This window comes from Leucopleurus acutus, assembly GCF_964270905.1.
Source record: "Leucopleurus acutus genome assembly, chromosome: X".
NCBI lineage: Eukaryota > Metazoa > Chordata > Mammalia > Artiodactyla > Delphinidae > Leucopleurus > Leucopleurus acutus.
Genome location: NC_139148.1, coordinates 21,202,544 through 21,221,571, shown reverse-complemented (window position 1 = coordinate 21,221,571; position 19,028 = coordinate 21,202,544). Strand labels below are relative to the sequence as shown.

Sequence of the window (19,028 nt, the reverse complement as noted above, 5' to 3'; positions counted from 1 at the left end):
GGCAACCTCCCTCCCTTCCCAGTAAGGTAATAGCCTTTCTTCCATTTCCCAACTGGTTTTAAAATAAAAATTATTGTTCAAATTTGATGCAAACATATCTTTTGTTTTTGTTTTGGCTTTGGTTTTGGTAGTGGTTTTGCCCACCTCCTTATCTCAAGTTTATATTATATTATATGTTGTAAGTATGTATTTATGTGACTACCCCAGAAACTTTGCAAATGTACTTTCTTTGTCTAATTCATTTAGAGCAGTTTGACATGGATCATTCCTTGTACACAGTGGTATTAAATAATTATTGACAGCTTGACAGCATATATTTACTTTAACCCATCATTCTTTTTCTACTGGCAAATAATTACAAGATTTCTTCCAAGGAGTAGCCTACATTTTGTAGCTTAAATGTCAAAAAGGCAAGACTCGTCAGCTAAGGAGCAAGGATGATGTATTCTACAGTAAAACTGGTGCAACATCAAGGCTGAGGCTGGACATTGTGGATTCTGGATCCAGAAGTCTCAAGATTTCCAGTTTCAGTAAATGCTGTTATTCATTCTAAGAGTCCCCATCACTCAATTTTTACGTGCAGTCTGGATAGCTGAAACACACCTGGAACATTCACTAATATTTAGCACACTGGGAAGGGTTCTCTCCAACAATCTGAGATTCATTCATTCACACATGACGATATGTTCCCTGGTTTCCTAGGAAAGGTCATGTACCTCCTGAAGAGCAAAAATTCCATCAAGTCTGCATCCCCCAAATTTAAAAACATTAAATGTGCTCATTTATGAAGAAATCCCTTTTAAAGTTAAACGTTTTACTTCTGTTTATTGTTGGTTTAATAAACATCAAGAACCATGACAACGTAGGATGCATTAATACATCGCCCCCGATCTATTCTTCCCTTCCACTGAACTCCATCCCTCCATCTACAGGGGTCAAGAGGGAGGGAAGAACTTCCATGCTTCTAGAAATTTCCCCCACCCCTCCTCCTCCTTCCTAACCCCTCTATCATTCTTTATTTCAAGATCATTAACTAATCCCATATACCCTCTACTTCTGTTTCTGTCCGTTAACAACCCAGATCTCTTGGTTTATACTCAACGCTCTGAACCCTTTCCTTTCCACCATGCCCTTTAAAGACAGTTTCAAACTTTTTTTGTTACAGGACCCTGTAAACTCTTAAACATAACTGAGGACCTCCAGAGAGCTTTGGTTTATGTGGGTTACATTTACTAATATTTGCTGTATTCAAAATTAAAGGAAATTTTTAAAATATTAATTCATTTAAAAATAGTAAGTCCATTACATGTTAACAAATATTACATATTTTTATGAGGAAAAAAATTAGTGAGAAGAGCAGCATTGTTTTACATTTTTGCAAATCTCTTTACTGCCTGGTTTAACAGAAGACAGCTGGATTCTTGTATCTGCTCCTGCATTCAATCTGTTGTGACAGGCTATTTTAGTTGAAATATATGAAGAAAATATGGCCTCACCCAGATATGTGGTTAGAAAAAAGAGGATTATTTTGAGAATCTTTTCATATAACCGTGGATATTATTCTTTAACACTATATCAAAACTCAACAAATGGTAGTTTCTTAGCAGTTGGTTGCAATGTGAAACCAAAAACCATACTACTAAACTTGTTTTTAGTTCCATTAAAATCCACTAGTCTATCTTGCACTTTGAATGGATATTCTACCCACAGAGGATTCTATAATATCATGTATCACTCATTTGAAAAACACTGTGTCACTGAGTTATGCAGATTTTCCAAATGTTGACACATTTTATTATACAATATTTAAAAATTACATTTGTTAATATCACCACTGAACTCATCTGAAGAGTCTTTAAGTGTTGGGAAACTATCACCTTAGTGGATAAAAGTTTTCCAAAAATCAAAATCATACTCGAAAGCTCAAATTTTATCAGTGGCAACAAATATTGTCAGTCATTTTCCTTGAAGTAACATGTTCCGTTCATTCATTTATGAGAAATGGTCAAATACCCAAGTCTGGGTAGCCATCACTTTTTCTGTCAGTCTTTCTTTCAAGAAAGAACAGTCTACAGGGAAAAAAAGTTGTTGGTTCAGCTGGCAGCTCAACCAATTGCACCCGTGATTTTCTTCAAGCCAACCATTGTACCTCGGTATGTAGAAAAAGTGTTTTATGCACTTTTCCCATTTAATCACAGCATAATGAATACGTATGCAATCAAAGGTTGAGACTGAATACACTGCTGTTCTAGAACTCATGATCCATCATCAGCAAAACCCCCTGAATGTTATCAGTACTATAAAAGGGGTGTAAAGGTTGAACAAAGGGAGCTAGAATTGTTACAACATATTGACATGATCCTATAATCTCTTTATAAACCTTTCTGTAAACTTCAAGAATGAGCTTTGTCATCTGGTACTTACACTTTATCCTTGTACCAATTAGGATGTCTTTGACTGCAGGTAAAAATAAACCTTACTCAAAATGATTTAGATAATCAGGAAAAGTTGTCATCTCTCAAACTGAGAAATTTCAAGGCAGGGCATCTTTAGGGTTGGTTAATTCAGGGCTCATGGTCCCAAGATGCGTCTAACATTTCCAAGTGACTCATGAATATGCGACAGGTCCAGTACAGACCATTTTTTTTAAAGTCTTTATTGAATTTGTTATAATATTGTTTCTGGTTTATGTTTTGGTTCTTTGGCCAGGAGGCATGTGGGATCTTAGCTCCCCGACCAGGAATTGAACCTGCACCCCCTGCATTGGAAGGCGAAGTCTTAACCACTGGACCACCAGGGAAGTCCCGAGGTCCAGTGTATAAACAATGCTGCCTTTTCCTATGAGTCTCTTTATAAGAAGGAAGAAACCTTTCCCAGAGCCCCTCTAGCAGACCTCATCTCTCATTTCATACCACCTTGCACCGCGTGTCCACGCCTACGCCAAATAGCAGATACAAGGAATGGGATCTCCATAAATAGCTAAGATTAATCCAAACTTTAAAAAAAGAATGTCTATACATGTATACCTGAGTCACTCTGCCGTACAGCAGAGATTGGCACACCATTGTAAGTCAACTATACTTCAATCAAAGAAATATATATGCAAAATGAACCACCAAAAGCTTAAATAAGAATGCTTCTCTCCTGAATGCCTAAGACGGCTTGAGCCCGCTCACAAATTGGGAGGAGGAGTCATGAGCGACGAACACAGGGCGCCTCAGTGTGTTTTTCTATTTGATTAAGACTGATTCCTCCTGAAAAACAAATGTGATCGATCTTGGAAGATTAATGTTGAATGGTACAACACAAATGTATTAAAGAATTTATTGCAATAAAACTAATTTAAAAGGCAAAAAAAAAGATTAATCTAAATTTACCCTTGAGCTTTAGGTAAGGCAACCTTCCCTAAGGGATGAATACCTGGATAAAATCAGGTTTCATTCAAGAAAGGAGAAAATGGGGAGGGGGTTTGGGGGTAAATGCCAACCGTGCCCGGCCCACAGCCTCTCTGCTCTCGCCCTCACACATTAAAGGTTGCTGACGGCAAACCCCTGTGCCTCCTGACTTGAGGGCTTTTTACTGGACATGGAGCTATAAACGACACAGAGGGCAGGCCAGATGTGCCACAGCATTAGTGGCCCCGGAGCAGCCCTCAACCAATGATCCACAGGGAGTTGATGGAAAAATATCCAGCTTCCTGGGCACCCATTTGAGATAACTTTGAGATGCACTGTACATTTCCCAGAATTAACCAGTGGAATAAGCCACGGTGGTAACCACTTAACATACTGCACTTTTTTTGGCTGCCGTCCTTGCCCTCTGTCATTTCTTCTCTTCCCTTACCAGTGTCTCATGTTATCGTCTTCCAAATGAACTATTTGCAATAGCATTCTTATCTCAGGATCCGCTTCTGGGGGAACCCAAACCAGGAAAACAGTCCTTCCCTCAAAAAAATCCACTACAATCAGAAACTCAGAAGCCCTTTTTCAATTCTTTGTTCTCAGAGCCTTTATTACCATCTTTCTCCTATAAGAGTTCCTGCTTTCTGCCAAACGCTGAAAAAATGAATAAAGAAATACTTACTCTTGTTTAAGCATGCACACAAAATATTTTTATTAAGTACATAAAATTAATCATGTTGCCTCCTATACCCAGGTGCCGTCTCAGGAACGACCTCCCCCCAGCCTCTGCTCAAAGGGCAGCCATTTGTAGCCACACTTTGACCCAAGTAGAACCAATCCTTTGGCTGGCAGTGCCCACATGGTATGAAAAGATAAACAAAGACAATCCAGTTTCCTCTCTGGAAAATTTAAATTAGGAAATACCAATACCAAGAGAATGAGGAATTTCACTGTGTGAAGATGAGCTGGAGTTATGAACAGTTTGTCAGAGCCATAAGGCAGTAAATAGAAATTATTATGAACCGGAAACTATGAGAAAAGCAAAATTATGATGGGTGAAGAAATGATACACAAAGAAGAGGAAAACAGTAAGCAGACAGCATCAGTTCCAAAAGAAGTTGGCAGACTAGGAATACTCGAGTTTTATTAATAGGGTAGCTATGGAATGGAGGAGGCTCATGAAACTCTTTCAAGAGTTGTTTCTGCTCCTACCTCTCCTTCCAACAACAGTCTCCATGAGGCTTGGCACCGTTACAGCTACTGAACTGAATTTTCATGAGATTCTGTCTCCTTATTGGCCGTGTCTGTCCTGATACCAGTTCCCTTCACAGGAAGAAGCTTGAGTTAATGTCTAACAACCAATATTATAATCAAAATGCTTTTTTAAAGAAACAATCACAGAAAAGGCTGGATTGTTTTCAACATACAATGAGATGTTTAAAATGTGGTCCAAGATGCACAATAATGTGAATTTACTTAACTACTGAACTGTACATTTAAAAATGGTTAAGACAGTAAATTTCTGTCATGTGCTTTTCAGCACAATTTTTTATATACCGCTATGAGATAATATAAAGAAAATAAGGAAAAAATGGGACTTGGTACACAGTTATAAAAGAGCTTAAAATAAAGCATCTTGTCATGTGATACACCCACATAATAGTGGCATTCTTCCAGAATAATAGAATGTTACCCCTGAGTTAAGAGTCAAAGAAAAATAACCTGTTATTCTACTCTTAACCCCACACCCAAATTGAGGATCTGAGAAGATTAAAAGTAGTTAGAGGAATTTTGGAAAAATAAATGGATTTGCTGTGACGGCTTTTCCCAAACCTAGGGAAAGAAGTATATTGACACCACCTGAAAAGTTTCACCTATTTGTCTCACAGGTGCAGAAACAACCGGAAAAGAGTCAGACTCCTCCGTAAGTAATGTTAGGGTCCATCACCTGGCTAGTGCACTGCTTTAAAACAGCAATAAAAGAAAGGTCACTTCATTGGGGGTCATGTGCATTCCTAGAATAACGTGGGAGAAACATGTAGTCTACACATGAGCAGGTTAGTGTAGCTGCATCTCCTGTCTTGTCCAAGAGAGTCCACTGAAGGAACAAATAGAAGCTGAAAGTGCCAGCAGATGACTAGATGTTAAGGAAGGAGTTAGTAACCAGCCAGCCAGCCAGCCAGCCAGCCAAGGGCAATCAGAGATGCATCTGCCCTCTCAAAGGAACTAAAAGTGAGAGTGAGAGACCCCCAGCGATGAGAGGAAGAGAGGCAAAGGGCCCCAGGGTCTCTGATGGACCCCGAAAGGTGCCCCTAAAAGACTCAGCCTCAAACAGAGTGCCAGATCTACAGAGTGTGGATGCTAGATCACCAAACAATGGCAGGCAAGCAAGAATATTCTTGTCCTCTTTACCCTCTGCCTCTTCTAGCTCTAAACCTAGAGGGGGGGTCTGAAATTTCTTTGGAGGAAGAGGGATTAACACGCAAGAGAAAAAGAAAGAACAAACCAACCAGAGTCCCCACCCACCCACCCACTGGCAACCAGCCTGCAGCAAGCAAAGCAGAAGAAAAGAGAAGCTTTACCTTCCAATGGAATGTAATATTTTGACAGGACAATTACTGACGATAGGTTGTTTTATTACCTAAAAGTGGATACCAAAATCACGGGACTTGGGCTTCCCTGGTGGCGCAGTGGTTAAGAATCCGCCTGCCAATGCAGGGGACACAGGTTCGAGCCCTGGTCCGGGAAGATCCCACATGCCACGGAGCAACTAAGCCCGTGCGCCACCACTACTGAGCCTGCGCTCTAGAGCCCACGAGCCACAACTACTGAGCCCGCGTGCCACAACTACTGAGCCTGCGCTCTAGAGCCCGAGAGCCACAACTGCTGAAGCCCGCGCGCCTAGAGCCTGTGCTCCGCAACGAGAAGCCCGCACACCACAACAAAGAGTAGCCTCCGCTCACCACAACTAGAGAAAGCCCGCGCGCAGCAATGAAGACCCAACGCGGCCAAAAATAAATACATAAAATAATTTTTAAAAAATCACGGGACTTCCCTTAAATTTTACCAAAGGCTAACGAAAGAACCAGCCCCACAGAAAAACGTTAAAGAGATACCGGAAGACAAAAATAAGGTTGCTTTATAATTACACCCCATGAACTCTGCATATTCAATGGAAAGGTTACAGATATTTAATTTCAGGAAACAGGTTGGATAAAAGTAAAAAAGGCTCAATCTGATCATGTCAACCTTACATTTTAAAAATAACCAAGGAAAATACCACAAACTTTTATTTGAATAGGGACAATATTTTTGAGTACAAGCAAAGGTACAAGCAAAATAAAACAGACAAAGTATGACAATGTATCTTGAGTTGATATCTAAATAGTTCAAGCAACTGGAGAGCATTAGAACATCACACATTTTTCTATGCAGAAAATGTTGTAAATTTCTATTTTCCAAATTGCAGACCTATTACTTTGCAATATATACCATCAAAATTGAAGGCCTAGGCCCGTTCTCTTCTCAATACTCCCTAAGTTTGGGTATCTCTTTCTAACATGTATAATGAAGCAGATACAGATTTTAAGCATAACAATAAAAATATTAATAAGAATAGTTATAATTTATTGAGCATTCACTCCACATCATGCTTGGTGCTGTAAGACATAATCATCTCATCTGACCTTCAAAGTGCTATCGCAGGTAGGTAATTGCTATTGTTATTGCCATTCCTGCAGATAAAGACATTGAGGCAGAGAAAAGTGAGGTAATTTGTCCAAGACCACGGAATTAATAACGGCCAGAACTCACCCAGGACCTTCACTGCTATAGTGTGCTTTACGTTGCTGAGAAAACATTCAGAACGATGAGAGGTGTTTTAGAGAACTGATCAGTCACCAGGCTTTGATTTCTGACCTTGCAGGGGTCCCAGGCTCCTTGAACACCTATGCCATTGGGACACTCGCAGTGGGTATGTTTTTTCCTGACAGACAAAAATCCCACTTTCATGTGGACCTGCCAGTGAACTCACCTGAAGTGCTTAATCCTCTCAGCTCCCAGCTACGTCCCTTTAATAAGTCCTAAAATGATTAAAATAAATCCTCTTTGCCACTCCCATCAGCAACAAAATTATTAACAACTGAATATGATTTCCATATGTTCCCGGTTTGCCTGGAGACAGAATTCAGGCATCTATTAAAATTACTGCTGGCCATCAAGCAGAAAAACAAACATGCTTTCTATAACTCCTTCTTAATAGCACTGGACCAATTTACTAAGCGCCATGACCTGCAAACAACTACACAGTTCTCCCAAGTGACAGCACGCTGGCACTATTCATTCTGCTTTAAAAATAAACAAATAAAAAATAAAAAGCATCTTCCTCATTACAACCTTGATGTTTTCTACATTGGTAGATTCTAATATTTTGTTTGTAAATGACCCCTCCCTCATACCTGTGGAAACTGTGTGCGGCTTGTGGTATTTCTATAAATAAATATTCTTTATAGCAAGGAAATAACATACCAAAACCATATAATCATTCCTATATACATATTATCTTGAAAATACATTTTTGCTTCAACGGAGATTTCTGTCAGAAAATCCAATTGGGTGATGTGATTGGCTGCATCCTAATACACTGAGGGTCACAGGGAGAAGCTTTCACTTCTCCCCTTGCTTCTGGGTTCCAGGTTGCCCCTGACAGAGGTCACAGCCTGCCCTCTTTTCCCACGTTTCTCAGTCCTGTGCTTTTCTTCCTTATCATCATCCTTCCCTGCTTCTCTTCATTTTCGCCTCCTCATTAACTTCACGGTCTTCATCAGATGACTCAGAGTGATAACAGAGGGATGACTGGTAAATGAATTGCATTAGCAATCAGTTTACTGGAGGCTGACCCTGCCTCCTTATAGGTGTGAATTAGGGAACTATAGAGTCAAGGTAATGGAGGTTGGGGGGATAGGGAGAGCGAGAAGGAGAGAAAAGGGAGGGAGGGAGGGGGAGGGAATGTGACATCTCAGATATTTGTAGCAATGCACTTAGAAGAGATGTTATATGATAAATGTGTTATGTTATGCCATTCTCACCATGATAATAGATCTTAGGAAAATAAAAAATATATGTATATAAATATATATACACACACATATGTACAAACACAGACACAGACACACATAAATATATAAAATGCTTTAGATGAAAGCCTGGAAGAGTTTTAGGAAGAGAATCTGGAGTTTCTCCTTGATTCTGCCACTCATAATTTTTTTCCGCAAATAATTCCATTTCAGTTGGTACAGGGTGGAGGGTGGAGAGTGGGGGAAAAAAAAACATATCTGGGGAGAGGGGGAAGATGGCAGAAGAGTAAGAGGCGGAGATCACCTTCCTCCCCACAGATACACCAGAAATACATCTACACGTGGAACAACTCCTACAGAACACCTACTGAACGCTGGCAGAAGACCTCAGACCTCCCAAAAGGCAAGAAACCCCCCACGTACCTGGGTAGGGCAAAAGAAAAAAGAATAAACAGAGACAAAAGAATAGGGACGGGACCTGCACCAGTGGGAGGGAGCTGTGGAGGAGGAAAGCTTTCCACACACTAGGAAGCCCCTTCGCGGGTGGAGACTGCAGGTGGCGGAGGGGGAAAGCTTCAGAGCTGCGGAGGAGAGCACAGCAACAGGGATATGGAGGGCAAAGCAGAGAGATTCCCGCAAAGAGGATCGGTGCCGACAGGCACTCACCAGCCCGAGAGGCTTGTCTGCTCACCCGCCGGGGTGGGGGTGGGGGGCTGGGAGCTGAGGCTCCGGCTTCGGTCGGAGCGCAGGGAGAGGACTGGGGTTGGCGGCGTGAACAAGCCTGCAGGGGGTTAGTGCGCCACGGCTAGCTGGGAGGGAGTCCGGGGAAAAGTCTGGACCTGCAGAAGAGGCAAGAGACTTTTTCTTCCCTCTTTGTTTGCTGGTGCGCGAGGAAAGGGGACTAAGAGCGCTGTGTAAAGGAGCTCCAGAGATGGGCGCGAGCCACGGCTAACAGCACGGACCCCAGAGACGGGCAAGAGATGCTAAGGCTACTGCTGCCGCCACCAAGAAGCCCGTGTGCAAGCACAGGCCACTCTCCACACCTCCCCTCCCGGGAGCCTGTGCAGCCCGCCACTGCCAGGGTCCCGGGATCCAGGGACAACTTCCCCGGGAGAACGCACGGCGCGCCTCAGGCTGGTGCAACGTCACACTGGCCTCTGCCGCAGCAGGCTCGCCCTGCATCCGCACCCTTCCCTCCCCCCAGCCTGAGTGAGCCAGAGCCCCCGAGTCAGCTGCTCCTTTAACCCCGTCCTGTCTGAGCGAAGAACAGACGCCCTCTGGCGACCTACACGCAGAGGCGGGGCCAAATACAAAGCTGAGCCCCAGGAGCTGTGCAAACAAAAAAGAGAAAAGGAAATCTCTTCCAGCAGCCTCAGAAACAGTGGATTAAAGCTCCACAATCAACTTGATGTACCCTGCGTCTGTGGAATACACGAATAGACAACGAATCATCCCAAATTGAGGAGGTGGACTTTGAGAGCAAGATTTATTATTTTTTCCCCTTTTCCTCTTTTTGTGAGTGTGTATGTGTATGCTTCTGTGTGAGATTTTGTCTGTATACCTTTGCTTTCACCATTTATCCTAGGGTTCTATCCGTCCGTTTTTTTTTGGTTGTTTTTTTCTTTTTTACTTTAAAAAAATTCTTTTTCTTACTTATTTTTTATTATATAATACCTTTATTTTATTTTATCTTACTTTATTTTATCTTCTTTCTTTCATTCTTTCTACTTTTTCTCCCTTTTATTCAGAGCTGTGTGGATGAAAGGCGCTTGCTGCTGCAGCCAGGAGGCAGGGCTGTGCCTCTGAGGTGGGAGAGCCAACTTCAGGACACTGGTCCACAAGAGACCTCCCAGCTCCACATAATATCAAATGGCGAAAATCTCCCAGAGATGTCTATCTCAACACCAACACCCAGCTTCACTCAACGACCAGCAAGCAACAGTGCTGGACACCCCATGCCAAACAACTAGCAAGACAGGAACACAACCCCACCCATTAGCAGAGAGGCTGCCTAAAATCATAATAAGTCCACAACACCCCAAAACACACCACCAGACGTGGACCTGCCCACCAGAAAGACAAGATCCAGCCTCATCCACCAGAACACAGGCACTAGTCCCCTCCACCAGGAAGTCTACACAACCCACTGAACCAACTTTAGCCACTGGGGACAGACACCAAAAACAATGGGAACTACGAACTTGCACCCTGCAAAAAGGAGACCCCAAATACAGTAAGATAAGCAAAATGAGAAGACAGAAAAGCACACAGCAGTTGAAGGAGCAAGATAAAAACGCACCAGACCTAACAAATGAAGAGGAAATAGGCAATCGACCTGAAAAAGAATTCAGAATAATGATAGTAAACATGATCCAAAATCCTGGAAATAGAGAAAATGCAAGAAACATTTAACAAGGACCTAGAAGAACTAAAGGTGAAACATGCAATGATGAACAACACAATAAATGAAATTAAAAATACTCTAGATGGGATCAACAGCAGAATAGCTGAGGCAGAAGAATGGATAAGTGACCTGGAAGATAAAATAGTGGAAATAACTACTGCAGAGCAGAATAAAGAAAAAAGAATGAAAAGAACTGAGGACACTCTCAGAGACCTCTGGGGTAACATGAAATGCACCAACATTCGAATTATAGGGGTTCCAGAAGAAGAAGAGAAAAAGAAAGGGACTGAGAAAATATTTGAAGAGATTATAGTTGAAAACTTCCCTAATATGGGAAAGGAAATAGTTAATCAAGTCCAGGAAGCACAGAGAGTGCCATACAGGAAAAATCCAAGGAGAAACACGCCAAGACACATACTAATAAAACTGTCAAAAATTAAATACAAAGAAAACATATTAAAAGCAGCAAGGGAAAAACAACAAATAACACACAAGGGAATCCCCATAAGGTTAACAGCTGATCTTTCAGCAGAAACTCTGCAAGCCAGAAGGGACTGGCAGGATATTTTTAAAGTTGTGAAGGAGAAAAACCTACAGCCAAGATTACTCTACCCAGCAAGGATCTCATTCAGATTTGATGGAGAAATTAAAACCTTTACAGACAAGCAAAAGCTGAGAGAGTTCAGCACCACCAAACCAGCTTTACAACAACTGCTAAAGGAACTTCTCTAGGCAAGAAACACAAGAGAAGGAAAAGACCTACAATAACAAACCCAAAACAATTAAGAAAATGGGAATAGGAACATACATATCAATAATTACCTTAAATGTAAATGGATCAAATGCTCCCACCAAAAGACACAGACTGGCTGAATGGATACAAAAACAAGACCCATATATATGCTGTCTACAAGAGACCCACTTCAGACCTAGAGACACATACAGACTGAAAGTAAGGGGATGGAAAAAGATATTCCATGCAAATGGAAACCAAAAGAAAGCTTGAGTAGCAATTCTCATATCAGACAAAATAGACTTTAAAATAAAGACTATTAGAAGAGACAAAGGACACTACATAATGATCAAGGGATCGATCCAAGAAGAAGATATAACAACTGTAAATATTTATGCACCCAACAGAGGAGCACCTCAAGACATAAGGCAAAGACTAACAGCCATAAAAGGGGAAATCGACACTAATACATTCATAGTAGGGGACTTTAACACCCCACTTTCACCAAAGGGCAGATCATCCAAAATGAAAATAAATAAAGAAACACAAGCTTTAACTGATACATTGAACAAGATGGACTTAATTGATATTTATAGGACATTCCATCCAAAAACAACAGAATACACATTTTTCTCAAGTGCTCATGGAACATTCTCCAGGATAGATCATATCTTGGGTCACAAATCAAGCCCTGGTAAATTTAAGAAAACTGAAATTGTATCAAGTATCTATTCCAACCACAACGCTATGAGACTAGATATCAATTTCAGGAAAAGATCTATAAAAAATACAAACACCTGGAGGCTAAACAATACACTACTTAATAACGGAGTGATCACTGAAGAAATCAAAGAGGAAATTAAAAAATACCTAGAAAGAAATGGCAATGGAGACACGACGACCCAAAACCTATGGGATGCAGCAAAAGCAGTTCTAAGAGGGAAGTTTATAGCAATACGATCCTACCTTAAGAAACAGCAAACATCTCAAATAAACAACCTAACCTTGCACCTAAAGCAATTAGAGAAAGAAGAACAAAAAAACCCCGAAGTTAGCAGAAGGAAAGAAATCATAAAGATCAGATCAGAAATAAATGAAAAAGAAATGAAGGAAATGATAGCAAAGATTAATAAAACTAAAAACTGGTTCTTTGAGAAGATAAACAACATTGATAAACCATTAGCCACTCATCAAGAAAAAAAGGGAGAAGACTCAAATCAGTAGAATTAGAAATGAAAGAAGAGAAGTAACAACTGACACTGCAGAAATACAAACGATCATGAGAGATTACTACAAGCAACTCTATGCCAATAAAATGGACAACCTGGAAGAAATGGACAAATTCTTAGAAATGCACAACGTGCCAAGAATGAATCAGGAAGAGATATGAACAGACCAATCACAAGCACTGAAATTGAAACTGTGATTAAAAATCTTCCCACAAACAAAAGCCCAGGACCAGATGGCTTCACAGGTGAATTCTTTCAAACATTTAGAGAAGAGCTAACACCTATACTTCTCAAACTCTTCCAAAATATAGCAGAGGGAGGAACACTCCCAAACTCATTCTATGAGGCCACCATCACCCTGATAACAAAACCACACAAGGATGTCACAAAGAATCAAAACTACAGGCCAACATCACTGATGAACACAGATGCAAAAATCCTCAACACAATACTAGCAAGCAGAATCCAACAGCACATTAAAAGGATCATACAACATGATCAAGTGGGGTTTATTCCAGGAATGCAAGGATTCTTCAATATGTGCAAATCAATCAACGTGACACACCATATTAACAAATTGAAGGAGAAAAACCATATGGTCATCTCAATAGATGCAGAGAAAGCTCTTGACAAAATTCAACACCCATATATGATAAAAACCCTGCAGAAAGTAGGCACAGAGGGAACTTTCCTCAACATAATAAAGGCCATATATGACAAACCCACAGCCAACATCATCCTCAACGGTGAAAAACTGAAAGCATTTCCACGAAGATCAGGAACAGGGCAAGGTTGCCCGCTCTCACCACTATTATTCAACGCAGTTTTGGAAGCTTTAGCCACAGCAATCAGAGAAGAAAAGGAAATAAAAGGAATCCAAATCAGAAAACAAGAAGTAAAGCTGTCACTGTTTGCAGATGACATGATACTATACATAGAGAATCCTAAAGATGCTACCAGAAAACTACTAGAGCTAATCAATATATTTGGTAAAGTAGCAGGATAAAAAATTAATGCACAGAAATCTCTGACATTCCTATACACTAATGATGAAAAATATGAAAGTGAAATCAAGAAAACACTCCCACTGACCAATGCAACAAAAAGAATAAAATATCTAGGAATAAACCTATGTAAGGAGACAAAAGACCTGTATGCAGAAAATTATAAGACACTGATGAAAGAAATTAAAGATGATACAAATAGATGGAGAGATATACTATGTTCTTGGATTGGAAGAATCAACATTGTGAAAATGACTCTACTACCTAAAGCAATCTACAGATTCAATGCAATCCCTATCAAACTACCACTGGCGTTTTTCACAGAACGAGAACAAAAAATTTCACAATTTGTATGGAAACAAAAAGACCCCGAATAAGCAAAGCAATCTTGGGAACGAAAAATGGAGCTGGAGGAATCAGGCTCCCTGACTTCAGACTATACTACAAAGCTACAATAATCAAGACAGTACGGTACTGGCACAAAAACAGAAATATAGATCAATGGAACAGGATCGAAAGCCCAGAGATAAACCCGCGCACATATGGTCACCTTATCTTTGATAAAGGAGGCAGGAATGTACCGTGGAGAAAGGACAGCCTCTTCAATAAGTGGTGCTGGGAAAACTGGACAGGTACATGTAAAAGTATGAGATTAGATCACTGCCTAACACCACACACAAAAATAAGCTCAAAATGGATTAAAGACCTAAGTGTAAGGCCAGAAACTATCAAACTCTTAGAGGAAAACATAGGTGGAACACTCTATGACATAGATCACAGCAAGATCCTTTTTGACCCACCTCCTAGAGAAAGGGAAATAAAAACAAAAATAAACAAATGGGACCTAATGAAACTTCGAAGCTTTTGCACAGCAAAGGAAACCATAAACAAGACCAAAAGACAACCCTCAGAATGGGAGAACATATTTGCAAATGAAGCAACCGACAAAGGATTAATCTCCAAAATTTACAAGCAGCTCATGCAGCTCAATAACAAAAAATCAAACAACCCAATCCAAAAATGGGCAGAAGACCTAAACAGACATTTCTCCAAAGAAGATATACAGATTGCCAACAAACACATGAAAGAATGCTCAACATCATTAATCATTAGAGAAATGCAAATCAAAACTACAATGAGATATCATCTCACAGCGGTCAGAGTGGCCATCAACAAAAAATCTAGAAACAATAAATGCTGGAGAGGGTGTGGAGAAAAGGGAACACTCTTGCACTGCTGGTGGGAATGTGAATTGGTACAGCCACTATGGAGAACAGTATGGAGGTTCCTTAAAAAACTACAAATAGAACTACCATATGACCCAGCAATCCCACTACTGGGCATATACCCTGAGAAAACCGTAATTCAAAAAGAGCCATGTACCAAAATATTCATTGCAGCTCTATTTACAATAGCCAGGAGATGGAAACAACCTAAGTGTTCATCATAGGATGAATGGATAAAGAAGATGTGGCACATATATACAATGGAATATTACTCAGCCATAAAAAGAAACGAAATTGAGCTATTTGTAGTGAGGTGGATGGATCTAGAATCTGTCATACAGAGTGAAGTAAGTCAGAAAGAGAAAGATAAATACCGTATGCTAACACATATATATGGAAGCTAAGAAAAAAAAATGTCATGAAGAACCTAGGGGTAAGACGGAAATACAGACACAGACCTACTAGAGAATGGACTTGAGGATATGGGGAGGAGGAAGGGTAAGCTGGGACAAAGTGAGAGAGTGGCATGGACATATATACACTACTGAACGTAAGGCAGATAGCTAGTGGGAAGCAGCTGCATAGCACAGGGAGATAAGCTCGGTGCTTTGTGACCACCTGGATGGGTGGGATAGGGAGAGTGGGAGGGAGGGAGACACAAAAGGGAGGAGATATGGGAACAAATGTATATGTATAACTGAGTCACTTTGTTATAAAGCGGAAACTAACACACCATTGTAAACCAATTATACTCCAATAAAGATGTAAAAAAAATAAATTAAAAAAAAACATATCTGGCCTTTATTTAACGTGGGTGTAGTTTTGAAATTCAGGCTGTCTGTCCTATAGGATTGGATTACCTACCAAATGTGTTGGAGTATCTAAAACACTTCTCTAAATCCCTGAGGCACTTCTGGCTTGCCAACCATATGTTGAACCACAAATATTTACATCAATGTGATTCAGAAAAAAAATGACTTGAAACAGAGATTTTTTTTCCCTACAGATAAAGTGGACTAAAGATTCTTGCACCAGGTTGGTGAATGGTATGTGTTATGGACTGATCTGTGTCCCCCCGAAATTCATATGCTGAAGTCTTAACCCCCAGTTAGGACCTCAGAATGTGACAGGATTTGGAGGCAGAGCCTTGAAAGAGGTGATTAAGGTAAAATGATACGGCTAATATGATTGGTGTCCTTATAAGAAGAAATTAGGACACAGACAAGCACTGAGGAACACCAAGTGAAGACTCAGTTAGAAGACAGCCATCTACAGACCAAGGAGAGAGGCCTCAGCAGAAATGAACCCTACCAGTATCTTGATCTGCAACTTCTAGCCTCCAGAACTGTGGGAAAACCCATTTCTGTTGTTTAAGCCACCCAGACTGTGATACTTTGATATGGCAGCCTGAACCGACTAGCACAGTGTGCCATGCAAGTCCGAATCTTCATCCAAGTTCCCGAAGATCAAAAGTCAGAGACTGGAATTGTTTAACCATGGATATGGTTAAGGATATGAAGGGAACTCTGAAATTATGATAGGTAAATGGGGCAAAAGGGTAAATTAAGGCAAAAATACCATGTTCTACTATTCCTTACCAACTTTCAAAATGGGCTGTGACTTACAGGTTGGGGCCAACAATATTACGAACATTAGAGACCTAGAAAGACAGAAAGGATAGCCTTTTTGTAATTTTCATGTATTTTTCTACAACACAGAACATGAATTCTGGGATTCCTTTGGGATTTGGGGGACAGGAAGGATAGACAAAACATGGAGATGTCCATAGGCAAATAAAACTGCCTGGTCTTATGCCATGGCCTTCCTGTTTCATATTGAATAGATGCCTTCATAAAGAGCAAATGTAGCGGGAATTCCCTGGCGGTCCAGCGGTTAGGACTCCAGGCTTTCAGTGCTGAGGGCCCGAGTTCAATCCCTGCTCGGGGAACTAAGATCCCACAAGTCGTGTGGCCAAAAATAAGTAAATAAATAAACATAAAGGTATTTAAATAAAATTTTAAAAAAGAGCAAATGTAGTGCTTGATAAGCCACTGAAAACTGAGAGGAAGTAACAAAACTCTCATCAAAATATCTGCCTTTCAGTCAAAGAAAGCATAATGCATTATCTCCCAAATTATGAGGATGTTTCAAAGTTCAGTTAGAACTTGTGCATTTGGATACAGGAATCTTATTATACTTAAGAATCAGCTTTACCCATTACAACCTCTGTCGTTTTTTACTACTTATATTAACACATTTTACTGAATTAGCTGTACTTTTGACTTGACAGTGTGTTTCACTACAGAAGTCAAAGGCCCATGTGTATGTGTGATGTGTGATTGCACCTGTTGAAGTGAAAAAGACACCCACAGGAGTTTAGACATTGTGAAAAATAAAAATGATGTATTTGGAGGAATGTATAACTGTCTCTAAACGAAATTTTAGGAATTTTCAACAGGGAACAAAGACAAAATAGCTATCCTAAACGCTCAGTGTTTTCTTGAAGTTTTCTTTTTCTTTTCACTTTTTTTCTCCAGGCAGTTTATCTCTATTTTAAGCTCTTGGCCTCCATTGATCTTTACAGATTCTTAACCTTCTGTAACCACACTTTATTCTCTAGAGGGAGATTTGTCTGCAGGCCTCATTTCTATGATTCTGCTGTTATTAGCCTAATAAGTATTCTCTTTCACACTCACTGCAAAGTGGTTTTCTAACAGCACAAAAAAATAAAGGAATAAATAAAAAATGTGACTTCATTTGCTGCACACAAGATTTGTACTTAAAAATAAGAAGCAGTTTTTCTTTTCTATGCTAGTAAGAAATTTGCAGATCCATCAGGTCAAAATAACCAGCACATGCAAAATGCCTGTTACTTACCACCATTATTTTTAAGAGATATTTGAATAGTTGGAAGAATTGTCAGTCTGTACATTTTCCTTTGATTAAAGAGGAGACAGCCTGCCATGACACCAGAAACTGTTACTATTACAACACTAGGCAGCTCAGAAACATACAACTCCTTCTGCTTTCCAACTTGTATTTATTTGAAAAAGGTCTAGGCCATGTAGTTTATGCCAAATTCTTTAAGAAGGTGTTGTATGCTTAAAGTCTACCTTTCATTAGAATCTTAGATTAAGATCTTAGCAATTATAACATTCCTTTTTCGCTAGGAAATGTTTCTTATGTGACTTCTACAAATACATTACTTAGGTTTTTACTGGTATCTAATATATGCATATGTGCTCACCACTGTTGTAGGACATGCAGGAAATATGAAAAACACCCAAGCACTTCCAACCTGGGCCCAGCAGAACAGCTCTTGCAAAGAAGAGGGGCGAGAAGCAGAAGGACCATCCTGCCATCAACGAGGTAGCTACCACAGAATACACTATCAACATTCACAAGTGCATCCTGGGAGTGGGCTTCAAGAAGCTTGCCCCTTGGGCACTCAAAAGGATCCAGAAATTTGCCATGAAGGAGGTGGGAACTTCAGATGTACACAATGACACTAGGCTTAGTAAAGCTATCTGGGCCAAAGGAATAAGCAATGTCCCACACTGTATCCATGTGCAATTGTCCAGGAGACTTAATGAGGATGAAGATTCACCAAATAAACTCTATATGTTGGTTAGATATGTACCTGTCACTACTCTCAAAAATCTACAGACAAAATGTAGATGAGAACTAACCGCTAGCTGTCAAATAACATTATAAAACCTCAAAAAAACATACACACACGTAAGATATGGTTTCCATATTAAGTTGCTTAAAATTTAACTTAAGAGAAGATTAAGACACATCAACAACCCAAGACTAAATTCAACTAAATCCTAAGGATGAGTTCTGAAGAGAGAAACTTGAGTGAGAATGGAAATAAACAATGAAAAGCTCAGAAAGGAGGTTAATGTAATCTAATCTTTGAATCAACTGACCAATTGCTTTCTCTCAGAGAACAT

General features: G+C 40.1%; 1 pseudogene across 1 annotated transcript in view; it reads left to right on the top strand.

Moving 5' to 3' along the window:
* The window catches only part of LOC309978090 (large ribosomal subunit protein eL31-like), a 30,207-nt pseudogene extending 11,447 nt beyond the window's left edge, over positions 1–18,760 (top strand). Inside the window, exon 2 of the transcript in view lies at positions 18,361–18,760. The product of the transcript in view is annotated as a large ribosomal subunit protein eL31-like (transcript). The remainder of the gene's footprint in view (positions 1–18,360) is intronic.
* The last annotated feature ends 268 nt before the right edge of the window (positions 18,761–19,028 follow it).